Source organism: Panthera onca, chromosome C1, assembly GCF_046562875.1.
Source record: "Panthera onca isolate mPanOnc1 chromosome C1, mPanOnc1 haplotype 2, whole genome shotgun sequence".
Classification (NCBI taxonomy): domain Eukaryota; kingdom Metazoa; phylum Chordata; class Mammalia; order Carnivora; family Felidae; genus Panthera; species Panthera onca.
The window spans coordinates 117,397,087-117,415,809 of record NC_138346.1 but is presented as its reverse complement, the minus strand read 5'-3'; the positions used below and the strand labels follow the sequence as shown (position 1 = coordinate 117,415,809).

Below are 18,723 nucleotides of genomic sequence, written 5' to 3'. Positions count from 1 at the left end.
CTCCAGGTTTCCTGGCCCTTCTGTGATCTCCCAACATCCTTTCAACCAATTTCTTTCCTTCTGAAATCAGCCAGAGTCTATTTCTGCTTCTTGCAGTCATAAACTTTGACTCCTTTTAAAGTTCTCCTGGAGGAATGCTTTGTGCTGTTACTGCTCAACCTTTTCGTTTTCCAGAAGGAAGTTCCGTCTTCTCAAACTTTGAGGGGAAAATCTTCCTCTTCATAACAAGAGTAGCCCCCTTTGCCTCCTTCCTCAATTCAACCCTCATCCAGTCTCTAGGAACAAAATACATCTTCCAGAGCACTGGGCATCTTTCTGACTCTGTGGTTTAGCCAGCCACTTTTTCCTTTCGATGTCAATTTTTTTCTGTTTTGTGTTTTGGGGTGAGGGAAGAAATGGTTTCGGGATAAAATAAAAGAGGTAAAGGGGAAATGAAATACACAGATTGTTATTTTGAGATGTAATGTGGATTTATATCCATTACACATGTAAATATTTAGTGTGGTGGTATTTTGTGTACATAAGTACTGTGCGTAAGTACTGTGGGTACACATTCTCTGTGGCCTAGTCAGGAGTGCTCTTTGGGCACCTTGATACATCTTCGATTTTTTTTAAAAGCGTGCAGTTTCCAGGTCATGATATATTGAGAAACTGGAATGGAACGGACTTGGTCAAACTCTCCAAGAACCATCTGTGACTGTACAGGAGTCAGAGCCCTGCCTTGTGGCCTCGATGGTATGTGGTCGATTTTGAGTCACGGCAGATGAGTTTGGTTTGATGTGCCTGAGTGTTTTAGGTCAATGTTAAAGCATGGTTGATTACTTCACGTTGTAGCTCTAACAGATACAGAAATAGAAGAAAAGCTTACAACAACAACAAAACCCAGAAGTGTATGAAAATTTAAAGGAAAATTCCCCTGCCTCCCAATACCACTCCACTGTTGACACATCTTTATAGATTACATATAGGAGTCAGCAGTGGCTTTGGTGCGTGATGGATGCTATGTGGTCAAGGACCCAGGAAGACCCAAGTCTTGCTCTGACAATCCCCTGCCCTCTCTGGGCAATGGGAAAAGGGTGGAGGCAAGGAAAACGAAAATCACTGTACTATATGCAAAACTTTCACCTCTGGACAGGAAACTCTGGGTAAACGGTGGTAGAATATGTGGTTTATGAGCTCTTCCCTCACCCAAGGCCCAGGGCACGTTTACCTTATTTTCTGAGGTGCATGTGACAGGACAGAAATCAGTCAAAGGCCGTGGGGGGGGGGGGGGGGGGTTGCAGAGAGACAGCAAGAGAGCTGACCACCCTCGAAGGTCAACTATACTCTAGTCTTGGGTCAGTAGAAGAAATACCTTGGGATTATCGGTGGGAATATGGACGCTAAACCATAATTTACACACCTCTAGTGAGGGATAGCACCTTACTCTCTGTAGTGGTTCCATGGTGTAATGGTGAGCACTCTGGACTCTGAATCCAGCGATCCGAGTTCAAATCTCGGTGGGACCTTTCCCTTTAACTGGGACAGGGTGGTTTTTTTTACTCTTCGAGTGGGACGCAGTTTCCGACCGGGGGATCCTGCTCTGTGTCCAGGAAAGAAGTCCCGCGGGCCCCGCGCCACCCTGGGCGCCTCGCAGCCGCGTCCCCCGCGCTCCGCCGCCACCGTCTCCTCGGGATTCGGGGACCCACGCGCCGGGTTCCCAGGGCAGAGCGCTCCGCACGGACACTGCAACCAAGGCGGCGGGGGGCGGGGGGAGGCGGGCCAGCACCGCCCCTCGTCGGGCTCACCCTCAGGCCTCAGGGTGAAAGCCACGGGCTGCGGCCACTGAACCCTGCACCGCAAAGCACGTCACGCAGCGCGTCCCGTAATTGCACACTTTGTCTCTGAGTCAGTTTGTGATATGAGAGAGTGTTCTGGTTTTGAGGTCGATGGTTCACAGTCCTAAACTGGAAGTATTACCGGGGTGTTTTTGAAGCAAGGAATTGAATTCCTATTCTCCATTGATTGAGCTGATCAGATGAGCTGATAAACTCCCAGATCGGCCCAGCCCAGGAGATTACGGTTGGTCAGAGAGCAGTACTTCCCTGTCCCTAGGAGGGCCCACAGCCACTGAAAAGTATCACTGCTGTAACTTAAATAAAATCAGTTCTCATCACATCCAGTCTTTACGCAGTGTTGCACCCCAATACCAGTCAATGATTGTACGCACAGTGCCCTGTCCCAGGCATAGTCAACCATTGAATCCTTTCAACAGACCCACCTCATATCACTGTCCTCATTTTCCATGTAAGAAAACTGAGATCCGGAAAGATTAAGCAACCTGTCCAGTCACTCAGCCAGTGAGTGGGATTGGAAAGCAGGAATTTGGACTGAAGACATCCTGGCTCCAGAAGATAGGCTGAGAACCACAATGTTTATACTCCTCCTACTTTTAAAAACCGCTAAAAATGCTGGACAAGAAATTTAAGTCTATATAAATTCTTTTGAAAAAACACCTAGGAGGAACCATGCAACAGGCATAAAACTATCCGAACATCCTTATGACCCCACTGCCTCCCGCAAACCCTTCTTATGCCCACAAGTGCTCCCTCAAACTCTCCAACTTAAACACACTTCCTGCCAGAACCAGGTTTTCCCTCCCCTTTATGTTTTCCTCTCACCTACCCCACACCTCTTTCGTATCTATTCTGTTCTTTCACTTCCAGGACATTCATTTTTTAAGTTTAAAACTATGAAAAATAGGGGCGCCTGGCTGGCTTAGTCCATAGAGCATGCGACTCTTGGTCTCAGGGTCTTGAGATCAAGCCCCACCTCGGGCATCAAACAAACAAACAAACAGAAGAAGATAAGCATTCATCCGTATCCCACCAGCTGGAATTAACTACTTCTAACATCTTTACATATTTTTCTTCAAATCTATTTTTAAGTTGTTCTAAATTTTTTGCAAAAGCTATACATGGTAAAATTACACAAATGGTAAAATGCAAATGATGTACAAAATACGTATATGTAAAATTTTGAAACAGCTTAAAATAAAAAATAATTTTGTATGCATTAGGTAATTACTAATGGAGTCATATTTGATAAATCTATAGGGAGGATATATTTACAAATATTCTTTTATAAAAAACTGAGCTCTTATACAGCCTATTTTTATTTGAAAATATTGAGTTTAATAGGGCATGAATTTCACGGAAGAAAAAGATACAAAACAAATATGGTGGGATTGTTCACTACATGAGTGACAGTTTTCTAAAAGAACTTTCCAAGGCTAATTAATACTAATTAATTACACTTCAGACACTAAAATTGGAATGATTTGTTTTTAAAACCAAATGTCTTAGGGTGTAATTTGTAAATAATACAATGGATCCATTTCAAGTTTGATGAGTTTTGACAGGTTGGATGTACCCAGGCAACCACTACCCTGTTCAAGAGCAAAGAACATTTCTATTGCTCCAAAATGTCTTCTTGTGCCTGTTTGCAGCCAATCCCCCACACCACCTCATGTCCCAGGCAATCAATGATCTAGTTTTGTCACTATGGCTTAGTTTTGCCTGTTCTAGACACTGACATGGATGGAACCACAGAGTATGTGTGGGAGGCCGGGCCCCGGTGCCAGGCTGAGACCGGGTCGAGCAATGGTTCCCTGTTGACTCAGCCAACCCGGTGGTTCCCCCTCCCATTCCCCCACTTTCAAGGGCATACGAAAGCCTTGTCAAGGCTGAGAAAGTTAATTCCTGAAGCCTGTGGTCTGCGGGTGTTGGCAGTAATGTTACCTCCCCTTTTTCTACGCCGAGTCAAATAGAAACATACATGGGAACTGTGTTTTGCTAGCAATCTATCAACAAGGTCTTGTGACCCGTTCAGAAAGTTCACAAGGTACACAGAACTAAAAGTTCTGGCTGGCAGTGATCATGTGAAACCTGTTTATTCTTAGAATGACCTGATCCATAAGAGTCTTATATTATAAAAGATTGTGTACAGCAACAATAAAGCCGTCACTTGGGCCATCAGCCCATGGGACCCTCCTGTTCCCAAACTGTCTTCTCTTCTCTCTTTTTTTCTTACATTCCCCTACCCTCAGGACCCTGATCTCGGTGTTTGTCACGCCGGTCGCAACAAGTATGTATTCTTTTTATCACTCAACATGCTGTTTTTGAGGTTCATCTTTATTGTTGCCACATATCAGGAATCTGTTCCATTCCATTGAAGAGTAGTATTTTTTTGAATGAATATACCACAATTATAGCCACTCATCTTTTTTTCCAAAAATTCTTTTAACATTTATTTCTTTTGAGAGAGAGAGAGAGAGACTGAGTGCAAGCAGGGGAGGGGCCGAGACAGAGGGAGACACCGAATCTTCCGATCCGGAAGAACATCCATTCTGCTCATCTGCTCTGCTCAGAGCCGGATGTGGGGGCCTTGAACTTAGGAACTGCGAGATCATGACCTGAGCCAAAGTCAGACACTTAACTGACTGAGCCACCCAGGCACCCCCCCATCCATTCAGCTCTTGATGGGCATTTGATATGTTTCCAGTTTGGGGGACTGCTATAAACAAAGTTGCTATAAACAAGTCCCTTGGTGGGCACGTGTTGTATAAATTCCATTTAAAATTTTTAATTTTTTAATACTAATTTATTTCGTGAATGGATGTTACACTCACAAATACAAGATTCACTCAAATGTTACAAAAAGTGTGAAGCAGAAGTCTATACACTTTACACTTCGTAATTAAGGGTTAAAAAGCTGCTCTTGGGTAGTTTCCTATTAGGACGTATTTACTATAAACCGTACACTATGCTAGGTGTGCTATTAGGTTATCTCACGTATTCTATGCAATAATTTCTCTATGAGTTGCTTAATATTATTATTTTCATATTTTTCTTGCAAAATTGGCCTAGCAATAGAAGGGGTTGGTTGAATGTCAAACAAAAGGCAAGTGGTGGAGCCAGGACTGGAAGGGAGGCCTCCCAGAGGTGGTGCTCCTCACCACAGACTGAACCTAACGTCTTCGTAATAACCTCAGTGTTTGATAGGCTTGGCAACCAATATCCAAGCACTGGTATCGGTCATTGCTGTCTGCTCAGAAACTCCTCCGTCAGGGAGCATAACAGTGCTGACAACGGAGACGGGGGAAATCTGTTAAGCACTCTAGAAACCCAAGTTTTCTCATCAGTAAGGCACTGCAAGTTGACTTCAGTCTTGGTTCAGATATTTTGTATTTGTTTATCCCACTGTTGGAGAGAAATTCAGGGCTCTTCATCAAACTAGGTCAGTCTGTAGGACCTACGACTTCTACTTTCAGTGTCCTCAATACTCGAGACGCATTCCAGTGTACTTTTTTAGTCTTCTTTGGACCTGCCCTTGTTTGCATACAACCCCTTCCCCAACTCTACTCCCTACCTCCAACTCAACTCCTGCTCCTAGTCTCTCCAGTGGTCTCAGCAGCTTCTGAATGCTGTTCCTGAGGTAGCCACCAGGGAGGCTTGATGGTTCTTCCCGCCATGGCCCTGCCGTTTGTTTTTGGCCAAGTAGTTTCTATTTGCCAGGACAACTGTGGATCAGAAGTGAGCAAGTTAAGAAGACATCCTGGGAATTGGCAAAATGTGCACGACTGTCAACACTGGACCTGGTTGGTTTTCTTATAAACCGGAGTTGGATATACCACCGCAACTGCATTTTCAGACAGGGAAAATCTAAAATTACTTACTTGAGAGCTAAAAAAAAAAAAAAAAAAAAAAAAAAAAGTTACTTACAATTCTTGCTGCCCTCTTATTAAGGAAGTTTCCTAATTTGCCACACGACTGAAGAGTGTCAGGTGCAAACTGGAGGCTGAGAGAGAGCTAGTGTTTTCGTGTCTATAAAAGGTATCAAGAAAGAGCCTGAGAGAAGAGATGGAAGGAAGGGAAAACCAAAGCCAGAAATAGAAAAAGCTGCTTTGGGGTGGGAAGGATGAGTGGGTGGTGTCTCTGGAATTGGCTAGTAACGGCTTTAAGGCGTAAAAGCAAGACAGACACCAAACAAGGAAACTAACGCTTAAAAAATGAAGTCTTAGGCAAGGTTAGGTATTTAAAGAGTAGGACGCAGCAAGGCAGCCTCGTTGCAGCCTCTCACAAGAGAAGAAACTGGTCACCTTTCACTCCCAAGACTGTCTATTGTAGGTTTCTGGTTGGATCACAAGGCTTCCGGCCAAGATTCAGGTCTGACTGCGGTTCTGATTTGCAGGGAATAGAACATGTGTAAAATTCAAAGCTGTTTCCTCGCGTAGCCTAAACATGTTACATACGGAAATGAAGCCGGACCACGGTACAGGCAGTTTCTCCCTAGCTTTTGGAAGTGTGTGCACCACGGCCTTGGCCTACGCAGCACGAACCACCCACAAAGAGTTCCTTCCAGCCTGTAAACTAAAAAAAAGCACCTACGAAAAATCACACCCGTTCATGCGAACTGCGTGCACTACGGTGCCTTCACACATGTTATATTCATAACAAACACACCTTTGACCTGAATGTACACGCAGGAGTACAGAACTTCCGTACCCCAAAACACCAACACGTAAAGCCACAAAATAAAACAAAAGCAAAACTTAAAAAGGTAAAAAGCTTGCGAGGAACCGTAGCAACGCGTAGAAGCGGGAAAACCACACCCAACCAGCTTGATTAAGCCAAAACACCACACCTCAGAACAGCACCCTCTTCTCTGTCTTTGCCACCATGAAAAATCAGGGGAAAGCGCGAACGCAGTCCCCCACTACCACAAATTATGCAGTCGAGTTTCCCACATTTGGGGAAATCGCAGGGGTCAGCACATCCCGAGTGCAATGGATAAGCCTCGCCCTGGGAAAACCACCTTCCTGATCATGGTATCTCCCCTGCCAGGTAAGTATGACTTCCGCCTCCTCCGCCCCACTACACCCTCTCACGCATGACACTCTCTACACACGGTCACTTCCGTCCACACACCCCCGAGCCTCCCTAGGACTTCCACACACGCAACACACGCACTTGCAACCAACAGTCCTGAAACGGCTCCCACAGCACGCGAGATCATACGCTATTTAAGCCGTAGTTACCGAAACAGCAGCCCCTGCGCTCCCGTATTTACATAGCACACGCCCTATCCGTGACGTCACGGGAACGCGCCTTCCCTCCAGCCCATGCCTCGCCCTTGCCCCCTCCTCAATATAGCCAGCCAACCCTCAGGAGGGTGAAATTGGCTTGTCCCTCTTTTCCTCCAAGTGCCCACCTGCTGGGGCAGAGGGTGTGAGTTCTGAACCTCCGGCCGGCGGGGAACCTGTCTGGCAGGCTGCTGGCGCCTGTGTACCTTTCTTTAAATAAATAAGGCCTTTTGCAGCGCCTGAGTGGCTCAGTCCCCTTAGGGTCTGATTCTTGGTTTGGGTTCTCTCGCTTCGTCTCTCTCTGCCCCTCCCCTACTCACAAGCGCACATGTGTGCGCGCTCGCGCTCGCGCTCTCTCTCTCTCAAAGTAAATAAACATTTAAAAAAATTACCTTTCAATGTGTAGGGCGCAACATTTAGGACTACAAAGGAAAGGGTTCCTTTCAAGTTCGGTGAGTTACCTCTGCGATGCATTTCAAAAAATTTTTGAAGCTATCCGGTATCGAAAGAAACTGAATTTATGAAACTAGACACAACAGCCAGGTGACTGCAAACCAACCCTTCTGTTTTTACCCCTATTGGTGTTCCAGGCTGGAAACCCAGCTTCAAGGCTATGTGAACATTAAAAGTAGATTCTATTCTGTTGCTCAAATCACAAAACATTTACTGAAAAGTTCTCCTCTGGAAACGGTAAGGCAAGGGCTCTGTGGCCACTGAGGCCACTGAAGGACATGGCAACAGGGATTAGGTGACGGTGTCGCAACTGAATGTGAATCAAGTTTGATCCAGACCCCATTCCCTGAATCCTGGCAGCCAGACGCACTGTCCAGGTGCGAGTGAAGAAATACTTTCCAGAGAATCTGACCAGCCTTGTAACAGAAACACCATGTCCGACTCCATATTGCTTCTATTTCCCTTGCTGCTGCATCTTACAGCTTAGAATTATCTGCTTGCTTAGCTCTACACTGGGCATGTGACAGCTAAGATTTGCAAAAGCTGCTTTGCACCTGAAATCTACCTCACCTGAGGAGACAAGGAAGTAGGTACAGAAAGGACTATGCTCTGTTTAAGATGTACAGGATCGACATGACCAGATTCCTGTACACAGAGATCACCTGACCAAGGACAAAAAACCTACACGGCCTCCCTCAGATGTCTGCAGATGTCAGCCACCTTTTGACTCCAGCCCCCTCCCACTTCCCCCTTTTGCCAACATAAAAGAAACTTGGATTTCATGCCAAGAGGAGATGGTTCTTTGGGAGAATAGTCCACCATTTCCTCGGTTTGCTGGATTTCTGAATAAAGTCACTTTCTTTGTCCCCACATCTTGCCTCTCCATTTGCCTGTCACACAGGGAGCAGGAGGAGCTTGGACTCGCTAACAGCCTGAGAGGAAAGACGTGGCATCAGCCTGTAAGGGATTGCCTGGAGAGATTTGGCCTTAGGTACTGCAGTCGGGGAAACAAACTTCAATATAAAACTGAGGGCAACTCCCAAAGACGGCAAGGAGAACTGTGGATTTACAGCCAAAGGAAAGAGTGAGGGAGTCAGTGACTGGCAAATTGCTACAAGGAACTTGTTTAGATATCAAGGATGGGGGGATTCTTGCTGGAACTGGGCTTGGAAGGCTGAGGACTAGGACTAACTGAGGGCCCCAGGAGCCTGACTTAAGTTAGTCAAGGAGGGAGTCCTTGCCAACCCTACAGTGACGCTCCTGTTAAAAAGCAAAAGCCAAGCAAGAAGAGCAAAGGCTTATTTATGCAGGGCTTGCGTTTTTGCAGAGACTGAAATGAAAGGAAGGCAGAGGAGTGGGAGAACTTTACAGTAGAAAAATGGGAAGGCTTCAGGTGTGCCCTGATTGGAGGCCGTTGGCATGGGTAAGCTGTAGGCAGGTATTAACCTTAAAAATAAAAGTTATCTTCCCAGCAAAAATGGGCTTATTTGGGAACAGCAGAGAAATGCAATCCAGGACATTCATGCTATGGCAGAGCCACAGGCAAGCTGAATAAACAAAGGAGGGGAATATCACTAGATGGAGGAGAAGGAGGCAGTTGAGAGAGGCTGTTTTGAAGTAAAGTCCATTGGAGAAAAGCAAGAGTTCAGGGTGATGACTGTTTCTCATTGGCTCCCTCCGCGGGGGGGTGGGGAGGGGGTGGGGGGTGGTCCTCAATTTCTTGTAGGAGATGCAATATACATTCTTCTTCCTACTGGGGCCTGTCATTGATGACTCTTTCCCGTTGAGAATTCTTCTGTTGGGGTCTACAATTGGCAATTCTTCCTTTAATTCGTGTTGAGTGCTATAGCTCCCCCTTCTGGCCTCCCAACTCCATTCTAGTGAGGTTTCCCGTTATTAATTTTCACACTGACTGACTAGAATTTAGAGGTATCCTGTGAGGTCGGTGGGGGTGCATACCTGGCTTTCTCTGGTTGGTCCTAAGTTGGAAGCAGGAACAAACACGAGGGAAATTATCAATTACCAAGTCCTGGCATTGTGGATGGGTGTACTGGCATGCTCAGACTGTTCTAACAGAACACCACAGACTGCCTTAAACAACAGCCATTTATTTCTCACAGTTCTGGAGGGTGGGAAGTCCAAGATCCAGGTGCCATCAGGGTAGGTTTCGAATCTGGCCAAATATGCTACCCCCAAATAGGCCACTTTGGCTTAAGGATTATTTTCAGCGAAGGGCATGCTCGAAAAACAGATGCAAGAGTGCTCTGACCTCCTTTCCTCTTCCTAAGAGCAGAAGATAAAACTGCCATGGGAAAGATGCCCTCCCTATACCAGGAGGAGAGAAAGGTTCTTGTCACCAGATTTAGGAAGTCGAGGCTGAGAGAAATCTATACAAACAGACCTTGTTAAAATAACCCTGATCTGTCTTTTGCCTCCTCGTATATTTTGGTTCCTTTTCATAATTACTACTCTTTGCCGCACCTAGTACATGACCACTTAGGTCTAAGTACTTTTTGGATCTTTCTTCTTCCTTGAAAGCTCCCATGTGCATAGGAAGGATGTCTATGTTCTTCTCCTGCTAATCTGTTTTATGCCAACTTAATGCTGAGGCCCGGCCTGAGACCTTAAGAGGGTAGGGGAAAGAGTTTAGCCTTCCCTACAGCTTCCTTCTGAGGCCTCTTGTCATGGCTTATTGGCAGCCCCCTCTTGCCATGTGCTCACAGGACCTCTGCTAAGAAGAGGGGGAGGGGAGGGTGTTGCGGAAAACATATCTTGAGTTTTCACTGGCCCAGAGGTGTTAATCCAGGTGTAGCAGGTGGTGCTGGCCACAGCACAGACACCTCTTTGCTCCGCTAAAAAATAATCAAGAGCTATTTTATTATCAAGAACCATTTTGGGGGTGGCTGGGTGGCCCAGTGGCTCAGTCGGTTGAGCGTCCCACTTCGACTCAGGTCATGACCTTGCGGTCCGTGGGTTCGAGCCCCGCGTCGAGCCCCGTGTCCAGCCCCGCGTCTGGCTCTGTGCTGACAGCTCGGAGCCCGGAGCCTGCTTCAGATTCTGGCTCTCCCCCTCTCTCTGTCCCTCCCCCATTCACGCTCTGTCTCTCTCAAAAATAAATAAACATTAATTTTTTTTTTTTTTTTTTTTTTTTTTTTTTTTTAAAGAACAACTTTGGCCAGAGAGTCTAAGGATCTTTGCTGGGCCATTACTGCTTTAGCAGATTCTGCAATATCTTTAAGAATTAAGAAGTTCCTGATCATAGATAGCCTCATTTATTTTTATCCCTTGTCAGGGAGCAGGGATCTGCCAGTAAGAGTGAATCCCGACTCATGAAAGCCTCCTGGTAGGTCCTCTCTAACTCACAATGTAAACAGGGATTCGGCCAATGAGATGTCTCATTTTGCTTGTGACAAGCTAGGGGCAGAATGAGATTTTGTCCTAGGCTTAAATAAAAGGTTGTTCTAAGTTCCAGAGGTTCCCCCCCGTTAGCAATGGTCTGGGGGATAAAGATGAAGGTGTTATCTTTCCAGGCCAATGCCAGAGTAAAGGAAAGGAAAGGAGAAAGGGTTTCATGTTTAGTTCAAGTATGAAATCTTGATCTGTTGTCTTGGGTGGGAGCAGTCTACCTCAAAGTCAACTGCTTCTTTTCATCACTTTGATTTGAAAGTCTCCAGCATCTACACAGGCCCAGGTATCAGGTGGAACGTTTTTTAGCTGTGTGATGTGTACCCAAGGGTCCATGCTTCCCAGTTTTGTGGCAGTATTTGTGGTCAGGGGCACTTGGTTAGATCCCTCCGAATGAGGCTCACGGGCTGTCTTCCTCTGATGACATTTCCAGAATACCCAGTCACCGGGCTACACAGACTGTGACCAACAGAATCTTTTAAATTGGGATCTGGGAAGTCTTCTTTAACCTACTGATGATAGATGTGCCTGAGCAGAAGACACTACAGACTTACAGCAGCTGGTAATCCTAGCACGAGGTGACAAGGGAACAACATAAGGTTACACACTGACAGAATTCTGAGAAGTCTGCAAGGTTTTCGTTAAGGTTTGTATTTTTCCAGTGATACGGAGATTGTGGGGGGTACACGGCAAGTGGAAAACACACTTTCTTTCTTCCTTTCTTTTTTAAATTTTTTAAGTTTATTTATTTATTTGGAGAGAGAGCGTGAGCAAGCATGAGCGGGGAGGGGCAGAGGGCGAGGGGGAGAGAGAATCCCAAGCAGGCTCCACACTGTCAGTGCAGAGCCCCATGCAGGGCTCGAACTCACCAACCGTGAGATCATGACCTAAGCCTAAATCAAGAGTCTAGACGCTTAATCCACTGAGCCGCCCAGGCCCCCCGGAAACACACTCTGTAACAGCTTTTTTTCTTACTGTGGGGGCATCAGCCCATCTGGAAAACGTAACATACCAGGGCGAGAATATATTGATGACCTGTACTAGGTGGCAACTGGATGAAGTCCAGCTGCAGGTGTTCAAAGGGTCCAGAGGGAGGTTTGAGGCCTTTAGAACAAAAATAGCTTTTCCAGGATTACAGACCTGACTGGTCAGACATTGCTGGTAGACTAATTTTGCAATTTTATACAAGTCTCCCCACACTATGGTAGGTGAAGGAATACAAAAACCAAAATACAGGATTTGTCAGAGAGCCCGGAAGAACAAACTGGCCGTCTTGGTTTTCCACTGGCCCCAAATGTTCTCGTACTTCACAGCCGTTGTTCACTCAACCTTACTTTTTCTGATTCAGGAGCAGATTGCCTGGCATGTGATGGGGCGTTAGGATGACAAAATCCTGGCAACGTGGGGCCATTCTTTGCGGAAGCAGAATGGGATTTCACCACCTGTGTCATCATCTTTATAGAGTCTGTGGCTATTGTCTTGCATTTTAGAAAGGCTCCATTTCCCTTGAGCGGCTCAGGTCATGTTCTCACAGATCGTGAGTTCGAGCCCCGTGTCAGCTCTGTGCTGACAGCTCAGAGCCCGGAGCCTGCTTCACATTCTGTGTCTCCCTCTCTCTCTGCCCCTCTCCCACTCACGCTCTGTCTCTTTCTCTCAAAAAGAAGTAAACGTTACAACAACTGCTTTAAAAAAAATTTTTTTTTTAACGTTTTTATTTTATTTTTGAGACAGAGAGAGACAGCATGAACAGGGGAGGGTCAGCGAGAGGGAGACACAGAATCTGAAACAGGCTCCAGGCTCTGAGCTGTCAGCACAGAGCCCGACGCGGGGCTCGAACTCACAGACCGCGAGATCGTGACCTGAGCCAAAGTCGGCCGCTTAACCGACTGAGCCACCCAGGCACCCCCAAACAACTGCTTTAAATAAAATAAGAACATAAAAAAAAATTTAGAAAGGCTTCCATCTCTGCTGTTTTTCTGCTTGGGCCCCACTTCCTCATGTTCCATATTTTGCCTCTGAATAAGCCAAAGAAGCCATGTTTCCACTTCAAGGGGGAAGCAAGAAAGTTAATCATCCTCTGAGTTTTGTCCTAGGCCCCAAATACCTGTTAACACCCGAGAAGAGCCAGAGCCCAAACATGTTCCAGGACATTAGCTTCCAACAAACCTTAGCTGATGCTGGCGTCAATAGCCCTGCCTTCGGGAATTTATGGAATAACTCCTATTGTTCGCCTGGCAGTCACCTTTGTTTGGACCCTACCTTGGATTCCTGAAGAAACATGTACTCTCCACTCTTCTCCAACATAAACCCCTAGCCCCAAGCAACAACGAGACTTTTTCTCCTTTACTGAAGTCTCAGAAGTCTTTCTGAGTCTCCCAGACACTTGGTCTGCTAGTCTCCATCTGTCACTCACCCTGTTCAATAAACTTTATTTTCACTTTCTCTGGCTCCTGTTTGATCTCGATCCTTCGTGAAACCAAGGACTCTCTTGGCTAGTCCTGTGGGACCCTCCCCAAGGTCTCCGGACCCAGCCTGCCTGCATCACCAGCATTCTTTAGATTTGCAAATTTATAAATATATTTTACACTTTCCAGAAGCACTTGCCTTTTTAAATTTTCCTAATGTGGCACTAACACAATTAAGTATCTTTTAGTTTCTCTGTAATAAGAAGCCAAAAGTAGATAAACCTATTATTTAGTCATTAATGTTTTGGTATTTTGTCTTATTTGGAAATGGTCTAGATATTTAATGAGTTTAACTTATCGTTTAACCCAACTTAGCAAAACTGTAAGGTTTTAGGTTACCAAAAAGAAAACTACTTAAGTAGACACAACATGAATTTATTTGGCTAAAGTTGATTTTACTCCAGTAGAGCAAAAGTTTTAGATTTAATGCTGATAACTCTAAAGATGTGTCCGTTTTAATTAAACCATCAACCTTGGGGTGCCTGGGTGGCTCGGTCGGTTAAGCGTCTGACTTCAGCTCAGGTCATGAACTTGGGGTTTGTGTGTTCGAGCCTTTCCAAAATCCAGAGTCACTCTCAAAGATAGCCAAAACAAAGAGCCAACGACTTGCATGTTCCAGGCAGACAGAAAGCCTAGCCCAGTAATGCAAAATCAGACAAACAGGAAGACGATAGCTATCCGTGGGACAGAAAGGATCAATATAATGGGTTTGGATTTGAAAAGAAAGGGACAATGTGAAACTTTATTTTTCTTAGTTGGGCACTACAGATAGAGATCCAGAACTGATTCTGGTAAGAATTTTCACTCTGGGGGCACCTGGGTGGCTCAGTCGGTTAAGCGTCCGACTCTTGGTTTCAGCTCCGGTCATGATCTCATGGTTTTGTGAGTTTGAGCCCCCCACCCCCCATCAGGCTCTGCGCTGGGATTCTCTCTCTCTCTCTCTCTCTCTCTCTCTCTCTCTCTCTCTGTCTCCATCTCTGCCCCTCTCCTGCTCACACTGTCTCTGTCTCTCTCAAAATAAATAAATTAAAAAAAAAAAAAAAAAAGAATTTTTGCTCTTCACTGGCTTCTGCCAGTTTTTTCAGGACCCCCTCCCTCTGCAGTATCCTCAGAATCTACCAGTTTCCCCTTGCCTATTTAAAGAATTATATAGCAGTTTACCAGAAAATCCCTCACAGTTTCATCAACTCTGGGAGGGGCCCACAGGGGCCCTCCTTTGAAGGTAGGTATAGGGAGTATCTGTAAGGCCATTAACTCGGAAGGCTTTGGCTTACAGTTGTGTGGTCTTTTCTGAGTGGAAAAGCAATTGGGACAGAGGATCAGTAGAATGAGTCCTCAAAGGAGGACAGAGGGGAGCAAAAGGAGTCACATCAGTGTTACAGTCTTTTGTTTTAGGTACCTCTTACATCCTTTTTCTCCATTAGCCTTCTGCAATGAATCTTTCAATGAATTGGAAGGCTTCTGGAGGTTTTTCTTGCCAATTAACACAGTTATCCCATTCTGTTTAATTTGAGAACCTTTACTTTTAAGTGCACTTCTTAAATTGTCTTATCTACTTGGAATGTTCCCCGTCGTGGCCATTGTAATTCCAAGTTGTTTTTAGTAAAATTTCGCCATTTCGACAGATATGCACAGCTCCTGGCACCATAGTTTTTAGACATAAAGTAAGCAGGTGTGCCAGAAGGTGGCGTGCTTGACTCTTTAGAATTTAAGGATCCTATTAGCTAAGCCCTGTTCACACAAAACAAGACAAACGTAGGCACTTCAACACACCAGCAGTAACCAAAAGATATTACTGGCAAAGAGAAGGCCCTGCACACCACCAGCGATTCCCAACATGGACTAAACCAGTAGACTCCAGTAAATGGAGACTGTGGACTGGAAAAGGAGACAGGACTCCAACGTGTACTTGTGGACTGAACGAAGGGCTAAGGACTGCCACTCTGTCGGAACCTCCCGTCAGTCTACACTACCCCACGACCCCTAGACTGGGAAACCAGTTAGATCAATAGCTCGAACACACACACAAAAGCGGAGCTCAAGCCAAGACAGACTTACCAGTAGTCCTCAGAAGTGGCGAGAAAGGCAGTGAGCTCACAAGGCACCATGCCTGTTTCTCATTGTCCCCGAATGCCATCAGAAGTACACTTTGGATCCCTATGCTGCACCAAATCTCTTAAAAATACCCAATTCAACCTAGTAAATTTGAAGATCTAATTGGCTTCATTAAATGATTCGTGAATCAGGCAGCAGCCCATCTAGCAAGTATAGGGGAACTCCGCGGGAAGTTAAACAGGCAGAAAGGTTTTTAAAGGCGGAAAGGGCATAAAAATCAAAGAAGAAAGGAACTTATTAGGGAGAAATGCATGATTTAGGCAAGGCTGCCCTCCTAAGGGGAAGAGGGAGGAGTGTACCAGTAAAGTTCCTAGTATTGACCAGGAAATTCCATGTTGACGGTTACAATGTTAAAGGTTACATTTCTGGGAGGTTGAAACTGCAGTTAGGTTAGGTGGGAAGTCCTGTCTTACTGACTTGGGGCCTTAACCCAAGTGATGCCATTTTGGGCCCGTTTTGGTTTTGTTTTTGTTTTTGTTTTTTTAATATACTATTGCCGGGTGAACTGGGGAGACCCGGGGTCCTGGGGCCTCCTCAATCCAGCCAGAACCTGAAGGAGTTGCCAAAGGTTCTTGGTCTTGTCAGGAGAAGGAATTCAAGAACAGACATGTAGCACAACAGATGAGTAACAGAAGCAAAATTACACTCCTGGAGATATGAGAGCAGCCGAACTTGAGCTCAAGACAAAGAGCGCCAGTGAGAGTGCTAGTGACAGAGGGAGAGTGACAGCGGAGGGGAGTGAGAGCCAGAGCCAGGTGAACTGCCACACCCTGGGGGTTGGGTTTCTCTCTTTCATTGACAGTTATTGACTAGGGGGGCGGAATATTTACTGTTTGGTCCAGAAGCAGGGTTTCCTTTTTTTTTTTTTTTTTTTTCCCCCTCAATTTTCCCATCCTGGCTCCCACCATCTTGGGCCTATCTGGTTTGATCCGGCTTCTTGTGGACTGCCGCTGCCAGGACAGGCCTCTGACCTCCCTGACAGCTGGCCAGCACTTCCTCTTTGCTGACCTCCAGGTGTCCTGTTAGAACTTAACTACCTGCCTACTCTAACGATACCGAAACCAGACAAATGATCCAGGATGTTGAACTGGTCCGGGCTTGCTGACCAGCTCCTCAAAAATCAACCCTGGGGGAATTATAGAAGGAAGGAAGAAACATGCCTTACAGGAATTATAAAAGACTTCTAACCCTCCATAGAGACTGAAGGCCTTTTTGAACTGGTGTGTGTGGAAGGCTGATGTTCAGAGGTAGCAGTGAGACATGATGGAGAAAAGCATGTAAGTTCTGTTCTTGCATCTCACTCCCACAGCACCGGCTCTACCATTTCTTATCCCTTCAAGAAAGAAATGATCAGTGGCACATATTCAATTTGCCAATGTGGCAGGGGCAGTTTGAGATCTGGGACCCTACGTAAGGTTTGTTGAGGAAAATAGTAGATGAAAACAGGGGTAGGCAAACCTGATGATCCCTGGGTTTTCTTTTTCCAGAGTCTCCTCCTCCAAAACTCCAGAGCTGATGATTATCATGGCTTCCCGCCCGCCCCCCTCCCCCACCGTGCTGCTTACCAATAAGCATTAAAACGATGCACTAAATAGATTTTTCCCGGACAGACTATAAAACAATAGTAGTGAAAATGACTTTATTGTACATGCTGCTCTACACTCGGGGACTCATCCTTGATTCTACCAAGACCATCAAAGACTGAAGCCCACCTCTACCCAGTTCCCCTCATCACCCTGTGGATTCTTCCCCACAAGTCTCCTCCTTCCTGGGGCCCCTCATTTCTTCCTCTCCACTGGGGTGTCTGCCTAGCCCTCCCTGCGGCTTGTCTCAATTTGGGAATTTCATTTCTTGATCCCCACTCCATAGTGAGACGTGGCCCAATGGTCTGCCCAAGTCCAGCATGTGTATCAGTGACCAGATGACTCTATGCATTCCAGGGACCACCAGAAGAAAGAATAAAAGGAACACTGGCTTTAGACCCAAAGATGCAAAAACGTCAGAGACAGACCCGTCAGACACACCCGCACGTGAAGGACATACCTTCTCCAAAGTCCCTGTTCACACAAATTCCTCAACGTCTTCTGCCCCGGAAATAACCCACTTTCCTCCCCTAATGGGGCAGCTGTTCCCTGAAGGTCAGAAGCCCAGAGGGACCTAACTTGCCTGAGCAACAGACAGACAGTTCAAAGTAAAACTGCTGAACACACTGCACTGGCTGGGAATTGAACCCAGGCCTCCACCACTGAACCACCAATGCTCCCCCAAGATGTGCTGTACTAGGTCAAATCAGAAAGAGTCACCGGAAGGACTTGGAAAAAGCAATGGTAAACTAGATTTTCACAGTACTCACTGTGGACAACATGGTCAAAAAACAAAAAAGACACCCAGAGCAAAGGCTTGCATAGGAGATTTAATGTCCGGCAATGCTGTGAAGTTTTGGCTTCATAGCCAAATCCAAATATAGGATTTGGAAAAGTCTAATTCTGAAGTCGGCTCTTTACAAGTTGATAACAGAACTCTGTAGAAAAACATCAGAGATTCATGTTGTTTCTGGTCTCTGGTCCATATCTGCCGTGGACCCATGGAAAGTTGATTTTCACTTGCTGACATTCTCTTTGCCCACCCATTGCTTGGTGGCTCCCAGACCCTTTCTTCCAAACTTTGAGATGAATACCAGTTCTCTCCCCCAAATAGGTGGTCAGGACCCAGTGACGGTTCAGGAGGCTGGACTGGTGTGTCTAACTTACTCCAGAAGATCTGGGCGATAACTGAGTTTCTCTCCCTCTATGTCTCTTTTGAGTCCCTGGAAAAGGGCAAGGATTGAATCTTGCTTTTACATTTTTCTGCCTGACACAGACCTCTATAGAAGCAAAAAAAAAAAAAAAAAAAAAAAAAGAAAAATTCTCCTAGATTTCCTCCCTTCATCACATGTTCTGATCTGGCCACCCGGAAAGGTTGGTTCAAGGGGAAAAAAAAAAAAAAAAAAAAAAAAAGAGAGTAAATTACGGGTACTTATAGATGCCAGGATATTACCCCTCTATCTAATTTAAAACTTTCTTTGCTTTTTACCCTTGTCTGATATTCATGTTTCACTCTTTTATCCTTTTGTTTACAATTGGCCGGGCATAGATTTTTCATACTCTTAATACTTAACCCTTT

The 18,723-nt window shown here is 45.7% G+C and overlaps 1 long non-coding RNA gene and 2 other non-coding genes across 7 annotated transcripts in view; 1 reads left to right on the top strand and 2 right to left on the bottom strand.

Moving 5' to 3' along the window:
* The first annotated feature begins 1,436 nt into the window (after window positions 1-1,436).
* TRNAQ-CUG (transfer RNA glutamine (anticodon CUG)) lies at window positions 1,437-1,508 on the top strand. The gene has a single exon. It is a non-coding gene; the product is annotated as a tRNA-Gln (tRNA).
* A 2,798-nt stretch (window positions 1,509-4,306) lies between these two features.
* LOC144617198 (uncharacterized) overlaps window positions 4,307-18,723 on the bottom strand; it is a 35,131-nt gene continuing 20,714 nt past the window's right edge. For all 5 annotated transcript variants that reach the window (XR_014138077.1, XR_014138075.1, XR_014138074.1 and 2 more), the window contains 2 exons: window positions 5,410-5,560; window positions 4,307-4,453 (listed from right to left, as the gene is read on the bottom strand). This is a non-coding gene — a long non-coding RNA (uncharacterized LOC144617198). The remainder of the gene's footprint in view (window positions 4,454-5,409; window positions 5,561-18,723) is intronic.
* On the bottom strand, window positions 6,729-6,892 carry LOC145715712 (U1 spliceosomal RNA). Its single transcript, XR_014138145.1, has one exon. It is a non-coding gene; the product is annotated as a U1 spliceosomal RNA (small nuclear RNA).